Raw genomic sequence first — 12,184 nt, 5'->3', positions numbered from 1 at the left:
GTGAGGGGCGGGCCCGGGGCTGTGAGGGGCGGGCCCGGGGCTGTGAGGGGCGGGCCCGGGGCTGTGAGGGGCGGGCCCGGGGCTGTGAGGGGCGGGGCCAGGGCCGTGAGGGGCGGGACCGGGGCTGTGAGGGGCGGGGCCAGGGCTGTGAGGGGCGGGGCCGGGACCGTGAGGGGCGTGGCTCCCTCCCCTCAGGGCGGAGCGCGTAGCCGTGATAGTGGGGTTTTTTTTTTCGTTCTTTCGTGCCAGTAAGATTATTTTATGTTATTTTGGCACAAAGCTGTGCGCTAGAATCCAAGAGACGGTTTCCCTGCCGAAGGCTTCAAATGTCCAGTTGAAACTGATGGGAAAATAGAGGTGGAATGTAGGATATGTCCATATTGTGAGCTCTCTTCCAGCTGTGTATCGAGCTCTCTGGTTTTGGTTCCCAACACATAATTTTGGTACACAATTCAGCACTGAGGTACGAAAAAGAAATCAAGAATGCACTGATGTATGGAATTCGTTCAGAAATGGTCAGCTGCATATTGGATTTCTTTGAAACACGCTTAGACTTTAACTAGGAAAAGATCAGAGATAGTAAGACAGAAGGGTATGACTGCTGCTAAATGAAATTTTCAGAATTCATTGGTCAAAAATCAAAGGTTTTAAAAATTTATTTGCAGGTTTCAAATTATTCCCAGCTCAGGTGAAGACTTCAACATGGCAAGCATAAACCTGTTAAGTGAAATGCCGTCTCTGAGTTCCAGCTGTCTTGTGAAGAAGACCCCTTCGAAGTTTAACCCACAGCTCTTGCCTCCTGTAAAAAAAAATACAAACCAAAAAACACAACAACAAAACAACCCAGTTAACAACTTGGAGTCCCTGAAGCCCGTGGATCAACCACGAGGGGTCGATAACGTTTGTAAGCAGGAGAGGGGTGGGAAAACGCCTCGGTCCGTGCCGTGTGCGCTGTGTCCGGGAGATGGAGGTGTTGGCAAGCGGCACACGGTAGGCAGCGGTGGGAGGGCTGTGCGAGAGGGTAGAGGATAAGAATCAGCACACTGGATCAGAAACATGGGGAAGAGAGGAAGAGAAAAAGGCTAATAAGGCACAGGAGAGCACTTTATGGGACCAAAGCGGGGTAACACGAAAAACAAAGATTTGCGTAAAACGATAGCATTGCAAAGCCCGGAGGATGCAGACGTGCATCCTCAATGCTTTTTCAGGGTGGGTATATGTGGCATACTGGGGCAGGCTGCTGCCCATTAGTGGCTCTCCTGCTCACACAAGCCCTGTGGTATTAGAGCTGCCGGCCTGCCAGTTTGCTTAGCTGATCCGCACTGAGTGCCTCCCATAAAGTGTCTCAAGCACCTGTGCCAGGTGTGGCTTTCTCTTGGCTGCTGGGGGCCCCAGGCTGGAGTGGTGTCACGGCATCCCTGCCTAGGCTCTGCACTCCAGCAGGAAAGGAAACTCCTGGAAGGACATGTGTCCTGCCACATCAGTGGTCCTGGCTTGCCTGTATGTACATAAACATACCTAGGATATGAACTTGGACCTGGGTGTGAGCTTGACATACTGGAAATCCACTCCTGGCTTGTCAGCATGTGCAGTTGTGTTTGATTTGGCCAAGAGGGGTCTTGGCATCAGCATGTGAACTCTATTATGTGTGAAAACATATAATAACTCCTCTAGTTTTGAAAATAACACATTCCTAGGCCCTGCCAGCACTTACCAGATGAGTATGTTCTGGTAGGTTCCAGTGGAGCACCACTGCACACACAGATGGTTACTATCCTGCTGCAGAGATGGGGGGCAGGTACCTAAAAACCAAAACTGCAGAATCGAAAAACACACAGTGAAACTGGTTAGGGTTGTTCAAGGGAAAGGTGAAAATAAATGACTACTAATGAGAGCAAAGTTGGTGTCTGCAGGAACAGCTGAAGTAGAGAGAAGCTAAAGTCCCAGAAGGAATAGATCTGAACCCATAGACTTCACAATTGAAAAAGAAGGTGTGGAGGGTATGTGGTTCTTGGATAGGATTTTACAGGACTCTTATTTAAACCCTGGAAAACATGCAGAAAAAATGAGAAAATCAAGACATAAAATAATGCATGAAGATCTGTTGCTTCATTTAGTCCTAAATGTGTTCTAAGCCATGGTTTCTGTTTGCTTAAATGTTACATGCTTCTGAAGACCTAAATTGTGAAATCAGAGTATCTAAAAGGTTAGAAATCTGTGGGAAAGAGTAGCTAAGGTGTTAACAGTGGTCCTAAGGTGTCTGTATTTCTCCTTATTGAAAATGTGGTAAGAAGGAGAACAAATGTGCCTGTGAAATGATGAATCTGATTGTTATTGTCACCAGGTTAATGAGACCAGGGGAAACTTGGAAGAAAAAGGCTCAGAGAAGTTTTAGAGGATAAATTTCTGCATTTTCTCCACTAAATGAAATCTTGGAGCAAAATTCCAAGGAAGCAAAAGTCCACTTTTCAAGTGATGTACTTCTTTTTGTTATTTCAGGATTACAGTTAACTATGGTGGATTAGGGGGAAAAAAATCCCCTCCCTGTGAAAGCAAAAGTACTCAAACTTGTGTTCAATGAAGAGCTGCAGTCATTTAAAGTTTGTATTTTTGGTCTGTCAAGAAACAATCAATCATTTTCCCTCTGTATTGAAAGACACAATGTCTTCATTTGCCACAAATGCAGATGCATTATCTGGAGCTGGCTCTGGACTTAAGCCTATGGGGAGGCACACTCAGAATAGTGGCAAATGTCCTGGTGAGGGAGCTCTGGTAGAGCTGTGCTGCCAACGGGCATTTATTTCAAGTTTTTCTCATGTGCTTTTATGAAGAGTTTTGTTTGGAAAATATCTTAATAGCCTTGTGTTTATTGAGTAATGGTGACAGATATCTGTTCCAGGAAAAGCTCACTGGGATTAACTGAGTAATTGGAATGGCAGAAAATGTCTTTTCTCTTTGACTCGGCATGGGAGGACAGTGACTTTGCTAAGACTTGGCTTCTGCACTTCTTCCTTTTGATTCTGATACAAGCTGTGGTCACTCATTTTTCAGCTAGCAGAGGACAACCCAGTAGAGAATGGCATTATTGGGAAGTGCACAAGTATCCATGGTTCCCATCATCATATTAATCTGACACACATAATTTTGTAGAAAATTGCAGACAGTTGGTATCTGAGGAAGCAAGGAAAGGAGGGCAACTGTCTCTGAAATAATGTTGTGACTTGGATTGCTGTGTTTCTCTATCTCTTCTTGTGCTGCTGATATTGTATATACTTATCACTATGCAAACTAGTGAAATTACAGTGATAGAAGAGAGTAAAAAATCCTATAATTCAGATCAATGCAAAATAATGTAGCAAGAAAGCCTAATTGTGACTTAAAACTTATTTTTCTGTTATACAGCTCCAATATTATGTAGCAGGCATGGAAAGGAAAAAAAGAGCTGATGGAAAAATCAGAAGTGCCGGAAATCAGGGTCACTTTAGAGTCTTTTGTGATTTTCTGTAATGTGACATAAACCACATATTTTTTTTTCTGGGAAATTTATAGCTGAGGTCAATATAGCAGGAAGTAAAACTTGAGGAAACAGACACAGGGTTTCTGTGCTAGAATGAGAGTTGTGTTCTTTATCAAACCATTCACAGAGGATGGTGCCTGTTCAAATTTACATAAAGCATATGAAAATGTATGTTAGGCTGAATTCTATTATGTTTGCTGCTTCCTGTCAGCAGGAAGAAGCAAAATGTTTAATTTTGCATCATCAGAATGCTTGAATTTGATATAAGCAACCTTTTTTACTTGGACTCATTAAACACAGGTTACTATTCTGGCAGTAGTTTTCCCTCTTCTCCCTGCACTTGCTGCAGCCTGACAGCATCTTTCTGATGTGGTTGAGGCTCTGCCATGCTTGGCACAGGTGGGGATCAGTGTTAGAGGGCAGTCAGCCTCCTCCTTCTAGCTCCATGCTCAGGTGTGTAGCTCTGCTGAGAGCTAGTCTGCAGTCTGATCTGGATTTTCCCATGAAAAGCAAGAGCCCCCAGAGATCAGTCCTGCCTGCTGTGTTCCTCCCTTCAGGGTCTGTCCATCTGATAATGGTGATACATGCAGAGAGCTGGGCATCTACCAAGGTCATGTGTGTGTGTTGTAATAAATGTTCAGTGGAAGGAACCCATACAGCAAGAGCCAGAAAAGTGATGTGGTTTCACAGGGGTCTCACTTGATGACTGGACCTCAGCCATAGGCCAGTGATTTAACAAAGTCAATTCCTAAATTATTTAAGCTTATTTATTAATAAATATGAATTAAATACTTGAAATTGTCTTAGATATTTTTTGCAGCTTTCCAGCCAGAATTAATTAGGTGTTATGAGTCGAGCAACTGAATCATTAGAAATGATTCACTACTTTCCTTTCTAAGGATGTGAATTAACACATGTTCTGTTTTGCTGATGGAGTGCATTCTGCTTCAGGAAACCCATGGAGTATGACTAGTACAGACAAATACATGGCGCTAACTTTCTGTCTAAACCCAGAAGCTTCAGTTAGCTCTTATTTTATATTGTCTTCCCAGTGCCAGACCTGAGTGATAAGAAGTTTGTGTTGCTGAAAAGATGAACAACATAAAGTCCTTTAATGGCATTTTGCCTCAAATTTTCCTTTTCCCAGCATGACTTAAAGCAACAATTATGGGTTTACAATTAAGTGAACATTAGCAATAAAACATTGTCTTCTTGAATCTCCAGGATGATGCAAAGATATTAATAATTATTTTGTGCCAGCTCACCTGTGTTTTCCAAAAATAGTAGAAAACTGAAGAGAGCTGGCAGTGAAGGGAGAGGAGATGATGGAGTGGTGAATTAATAGCAGTAGATAATCCAAAACCTGTGACTTGCTTCACCACTCTCTTTTGCCTTCCCCCAGAAATTACTAGGGGCTTAAAAAAGAAGTTCTTGGCCTTTTGTTACAAAGAAATACAATAAAATATGCTTCAAAGCCCCTGTATTTGGACTTTGTACTGGTTGACTGTACCTTACTCTATCTGGCTTTGTTCTGGTGTCAGCCATGTGTGACCCACAAGTAACTGCTTGGACCTCCAGTTACTGGCCGTGGAGGACTACAGATGTCTGGGCTGGACATGATGTGGATGGTGTGCAAGCCCTGCCTCAGGAACATGCCTGGTCCAATGTGTAGCTCACAGTACAGGAATATTTGGAAAGCTATCCATGCTGACATAGATAAATGGAAGCTGTAGAAAATTGATAGAAAGCAGAGTTCAGACTATTCTCCATGGGTGATATTTCTCTTCATGTTTTATTTCTAGTTATTTTAAAATTAAGCCATAAATCGAAGGGAGAATTCACATTACGCATTCATCTCCTCTTCTGCAGGCCCCAGGGGGACAGCTGGACTACTTTATCAGGATGGGGAGTGGAAGGTATCTGACCATTGCTAAGCTCTTGTGTGAATGTATGTGTACTGCTTGAACAGGCAGGTGTTTTACGTTATCATGCTTTTTTCCCCATGCTCTTACTAGTTAACATCCATACTGGTATTCATCAGGTCTTGTTTTGACAAGCTGTATAATAGGACTTGGTCTCTGGAGAACAAGGACTTAGGCTGAGGAGCAGTATTTGCTCATACTGGAACATAGGGATTTTTATTTTATTTTAAATTGAAAACCTAATTATGACAGCAGGTAATGTGAGGAGAGGAGGGAAGAGGGCTTAAAAAAGGCACTGTGAACAAAGAAACATTTTTATTGCCAAAACCATAGCAAGTAATAACAAGCAGGTTATCTGGAATGACATTCTAACCACTGAATTGTCAATTAACCCTGAATGAAACTTTATCTATTACTGAGGCATTTAGGATGGTCTTACTATGTGTGGTCTCTCTTTTGTCTGGTAGTTAGGTCAAACTCATAGTGAATACTTTCCCCGGTGGGATGCAAGTCTTGATCTCTCTCCCCTACCTGGGTGCATATTTTCACAAAAGTCTGGGAACTGAATGTCTTTAGGACCTCTGTTCCTCCATCAGTGGCAAAGGCTGGCCAACAAGTGAAAATATCTTAGGAGAGATGAAAGCAAAGCCACTGAAAATTCCTGTACACAATACTTGGGAGAGCAGTCTGGTAGGAAAACACACAGAGGATCATAGATTATTTTGGATTGGAAGAGATCTAAAAGGTCATCTTGTTCCAACCCATGGGGAGAGACACCTCCCATTAGACCAGGTCACCCCATCCAGCTTGGCTGTGATCACTTTCAGGGATCCAGCAACAGTGAACCTAGCTAGGAAATTAAGCTGTGAAATGTTGAAATGTTTTGGCTGGCTTCTGTCGCGTGTGGCCAGGCTGTCTTGAGGTATGGGTTTGGCTCTAGCCCCAAGGGAACAGGTAATTCCTTTGCTCACAGGTAATTCACTCTGTGAGATCTCATGGGTTGGTATGATGGAGTGTGGCTGGCTGGCTTGCTTAAGGAAGGGTAGAATGTGGAGTTGCTGGGGACCAAATGAGGTGTCTTGTAGTGTTGTATGGAAGCCTGGGAATTACCTGGGATAGATAATGTTGAGGAAGTAAGGGAGCCTGAGGGGTAAATTCTTGTTGGAGAAACAATGGAAATGAACAGAAGAAATGCTGCAGGGGGGATTTTGAGGAAATCAGCAGTTGAATTAAAATGGAGGTGCTCTGACGAACTGCTTCTTGCTTCTTTTTCTTTCATAATCTGATCTTGCTACAGCTCTGAAATAATGTTTTGAAATAATGTAATTTGTACATTATGTACAAATGTTTATGTACATTATTATTTTGTACATTTTGTACATCTGAGCTTGCTTCATCTGCTCTCACTTGCTGTTTTGCAAGGCTGAGTGTTTTCATGACTAGGCTACATAGTACTAGTCTTTGGCACAGCTGGTGGCTGGGATCAGGGATTGCTTTGCATTCTGACCTGGCAGGCTGTGCTCCTCCTCACTGCAAATCCTTTTGGCTCTTGCCACCCAGACTTGTTCTTACCTGGCTGAGTGTATTTCCCTCCACTGAGCTCAAGATGCAGCATTACTCTTCCAGCAGTGAAAATCAGCCCTTGCAAGAAGCACAGCTCAGCACTGCTTCTGTCCCAAATGTACCAAGTGGAACCTGTGGGGCAGAGGCTCTTACTTGACAAGTGACAATCCTTCTCTAACAGAGCTTCCTTGACTTTTGGGAAAGCCTAAAGCACTGCAGTTATATTTTGCACAACCCTCTGTGGCACTCTGTTTCAAGCAGTAAAAACTATCAAGAAAGGGGTATGGTCAGCCAGACAATTCCCCAGATAATCATGGAAACATGTTTAATCTTATGTTGCTGTGAGCCCACTGTCTGTTTTTTGATGCCAGTAGTCAGAACATTTATCATAACTGCTCTGAATTATCTCAGCATGCCATCATGTCAGGCAGAGCAAGAGTCTCCCTTTGAAGTGACCTTTCTTTCAGTGGGTGTATTTAGCAAAGAAAAGGAGAGAGGATTTTAGTAAAGATTATTGAAAAAATCTGCAATCAGTGAGCTCACTCACAATGGATGCTCATGCTTTAACAGTTGTTTTATGAGCACTCAGAGAGCAGCAGATGATTGGTGACCCTGTAGGATCATGGATAATGAAGAGCAGGATCTGACACTGGCATCTGCAAGTGTGGGTCCTCTGAAACCAGTGGAGTGGCCGGTTGTGCCAAATCTGGAATTGGTAGTGAGTACCTATGGGATGTGGAAGAAGGAGATTACCAGAATTCAGGAGAAAGCACTGGGCTAAGTAGTTAGTCCACACTGGAGATGATCAAGCTGTTCTCTGTCTCCTGGTAAACAATGACTGGAGTTGTGAGCTAATGGAGATGGCCTATCTCAGTCCATCTAGAGCAGCTCATATTAAGAAAGCTCTTTTTTTTTTTTTTTTTTTTTTTTTTTTTTTTTTTTTTTTTTTTTTTTTTTTTTTTCACGGCTGAAACAGCTGAAAGCATTTAAAATGTGCCATGGCTTGGAGAGCTTGAGTATCAAGCTATAAAAAAACGGCCATGGGCAGGCTGGAGGGATGGTGCTAGCTCTGCCTGTGCTCAGAGCTGGCTGAACATCAGCAGCTCAGCCTGAGCATGCTGTGGTCAGAGGCTCAGCCAGAGCAAGTATGCTGCATGGATGTAAAAGGATCCTTGCTCAGCTCAACATCAGGCTACTGAAGCTTTTCCCAACGTGATGTGGCCCAGAAGGTAAAAAAGGCCTGTTCCTCCCTTTTATCTATCCTGTAGACGTTATCTGGGATAGTGCTGGTACGAAACTGGCTTCAGCCTTGGCAGCTGCTTCAGATTTTGCTGGTGAAGGTGGGGGACATCAGAGGAGTGATGGAATCTCGGCCAGGGAGATGTGTTGGCCCTGTAGACTCTGGAGAAACATGTTGGAGAAACATGAAGCTGCAGAGGGGATACAGTGATGAGAGTGGCAGAGGAGCACAGATATCTGAACTGCTGAGAGAGATATTTCAGCTCTGATGGCAGCCACATTGCACAACAGGATCTGAGGAAAAGCTGGGAATGTAGCTAGGACAACTTATGTGTGTTGTAGCTTTGTATCCTCTGCAGCACCAAGACAGCAATGTTCCTGTCCCTGTATGTGTTCCTGTCAGGAGCTTCGGCAGTGTTATCAGTAATAGCCAAGACCAATCCTTTTTGCTCCTTTTCCCCACAAAAATTAGCCTGTTATAGTAGAGTGCATCAATATTTGTATTCTTGCACCTCTCATCAGGACCTGTGGACTAATTTCAGCTGGAGATGCAGAAACACTTATTTAAAATAATTTTATTAGAAATGACAGCCAGCATAGAGAGAAGAGATGCCATGGAGGGCACCTTTGAGGGGTCGGTGCCTCTCTGTGTTCACCCCTTATTGAACTTCATAGAGAACCTACATGTGAAAGGTTCCTATATACATCATATATTTTTGATGTTTCTTATAAAAGAAATCTTCACCTGGAATTTGTGCTTGATTGGAAAACCCCAGCCTGAGAGGCAAAGTGTCAGGAAACCAGACTCTAGTAGCTCAGTGACTTCCACTGCTGCTTCTCTCTCCCACTGTCTCAGAGTGGACATGCAGAACTGAAAGGAAGTTCGGCACAGTTCTTGGACATCCTGACACCACAGGAGCTGAACTAGGTGAAGAAGCTCACCTCCTCTACAGTGCTGCCACACCAGAGATATGCTGTGAGCAGGGTTTGGAGGCAGCCGAGAGGGAGAGGAGGACCAGGAGTGAACCTGAGGGATGGAGCAGGTTTTGTTTCTGAAGGAATGGAAGACCCAACCCTATCCTACATTCTTTAGGGGTGCACCTATAAAGTGTAGCTCACTGAAGGGCATTGTTCCATTTACCTGCATGTTTTGGCAATGTTAGTTGTTATCAGGTTTTATTGGTGCTCTTTGGGGTTTCATTGGTTCATAGAGACCAAGCCCTCAGGGCACATGACAAGGGATATGAACTAGAAAGATAAGCAGCCTCACACTGCAAGAAGTCACGTTTCTTTATTGTAAACATGTGGAAATTCTTTGCTAAAAACACAGTATTGGAAAAACAAACTTTGATGTAAACTAGATCTAGGAATGGCTGAGCTAGTGCAGTTCATATGAAAATAAAAAATACTTAACCAAAGAAAGACAGGAGCTTTCTTTGTTATCATGCACTGATTGGAAACATTTTAATTGCAAGTACAATTACAGTTTTGTTTTTTTCTTGAGGTTTGCAAAATTCTAGCTGGTCTTTTTTTCCCTCCTTTTTCAAATCTCCTTATGCTTCTTGGTTTTGGATATTACTGCAGAAGGAGTCATGAATTATGAGAAAGATTGGTGTTACTATATTTTTGGCCAGGCTGAAATGAAGTATTTTGAGAATCTTTCCTGGAAGAAAAGGCATGGAGTGATGTAATTTTGGATGCTTGAAAACTATGCTTCAAGTACTCGTTGCTCTGCAAATAAAGTCACAGGACTCTATATGCTGGAATATTGTACTACCTGCTTTGAAGAGCCATGCATTGTACAGTGCTACTATTTAACATGGGCTAAATTCCCATTTATGTGACAGCCTCTTTGCCACCTGGGCACTGCAGTGCAATACTTAGCACTGATGTACGTACAGAGAGCTGCACCCACAGCTACACAAAAATGCATGCATTTACCCCTAAAATAAATACATGATACATCTATATCTAGATACATATTTTACAATGGAATCCAGACAGCAGGTATAAAAGTTTTATGTTACATATGGTCATTGTGTTCTCCTCTTGACACCAGTGAGAGAAAGGTCAAGTGAAGAATAAAGGGTCAGCCCCTTTTTGTGCTGTTAATACAAACATCCTACTCTAAATGCTGATCATATGGAAATCAGTGCTAGTTCGGTCATTGATTCCAGAACAATGAGGAGTTGGCCCAAAATCTCAATTTACACCACCTTCTTAATGATTTTGTCTATTAAATTTAAATTGCTGGAGACTATAACATAAACATGGGGGGTAAAAATGTAATAAAATGGTTTAATTTATTTCTGGGTCTATCAAATACTTGTACTGATAGCAATTTGATGTTCTTAGTTTTCATTTTAAAATAAACAAAAACACTGTGATGGGTGATCTCCTAATTTCCTCTTAATAGACTTTAAATTGAAAAGCATTTTTCAGTGGGAGAGCTGCTCATTAAAACTGTAGATAGCAATTTTGTTCCATTTTTAGGCTCTTCTCTTCTGGCTGGATATCTCTGAGTCATAAGGCATTTATAATTTCTTTGACAATACACAACAACAACAAAATTCACATTTCCACATACATCTGTAAAGATGTTAAACATGTATTTTGTTGTAACAAAGAAGGGCAAAATCAACAGGTTGTGAGAGAGAATCATGGACACCTGCAGGTTCTCCCAAGCCTTGAAACCCATGTCTTTCTCTTTCCTGTGGTAGTGACTCACCTGTGTCAGTCCACAAACAGACAAGCAAAAGACTACTGAAAATGAGAGCCTCAGCTGAGTCATGACCCTTGGTGAAGGGAAGACAGGATCATACACATGACCCTGACCACATTCACCACTGCAAGTTCTGCAGTCCAAGTCCCACCTAATTTAGAGCAGGGGGAAGAGAAAACTTGGGGACCAGGAGATGACACCTCTCTGGTGTACTGATGCTCCAATATAACCTAGGCAGTGCAGCTGGATTGCTGGGCAGGATAACTGTGTGATATCCCACTGATAAGGCAGTGAGACCTATACATATTTGAAATCTTTAGGTTATCTGTATACAATTCATCTTTCCCTCCTTGGAGTTGTAGATGTACATACATAGGTATTTATGGTTTTGTATCCATATCCATATGCAAATACATGTGCTCAGTAAGAGGTATGAATTTCTTGCTGATGATGAAGCTGTGGAGATGTCTGGTGGACAGACGGTTGGGATGGGCAGGTGGTGGGTATAGGTGCAGGGCTCCTGCAGGGCTATGCCAAGCCACAGGCCCAGTAAAATCCTAGTGTGGGGTTCTGGTCCTCCTGGAGTGAATGGACGCTCTAAAGCCAATACTTCACATGGTATGAGCAAGATATTAAAAGCTAATTGATTAGAAAGTAGAAACCCTGGTAAACAGTGACCATGGAAAGAAAAACAAGAAGAGTAGATGACATTTTAATGGAGCTTTAGTTTAGCAACACATTTTGTTCTCTTAGGGAGTGATGCAGTGTAGAAGTGATTCCTTGATTCCAGATTTATCTGCTTTATTGGCTTTGTGTCACTGCCACAATTTTATTGATTTTTTTCTTTTAGCAATGATTCCATAAGAGGCCTCTTAAGCTAAAACACATAGTGAGTAAAATCTTCTACATTCATTTCACTTTGCAACTCAGCCTCCTGTGTTTAAATTTGGTGTTCTGACATGCACTTTGAGGCCTATTGTAGCTGTATAAATGGCCATTATGTGGGGCTAGGAGAGAGAAAAGTCTGTCCTTGAGGCTCATTTTTGATGCCTCTGATTTGAGATTATTACAGTGGGTTTCATCAGTCATGTTGGATATGTGGTAAATGACTTTAACTGTTTTGAAGCCATTAATCAACAAATCACAAGACAGAAGTGTCTCTTTTTGTGTCTTTGAATGTGAGGGACAGTGCCCGATTTTTCCTGAGACAATATAATCAGA

The sequence above is a fragment of the Sylvia atricapilla genome, chromosome Z, assembly GCF_009819655.1.
Source record: "Sylvia atricapilla isolate bSylAtr1 chromosome Z, bSylAtr1.pri, whole genome shotgun sequence".
NCBI lineage: Eukaryota > Metazoa > Chordata > Aves > Passeriformes > Sylviidae > Sylvia > Sylvia atricapilla.
The sequence above is the reverse complement of the archived record's forward strand: the minus strand, read 5'-3'. Positions refer to the sequence as shown.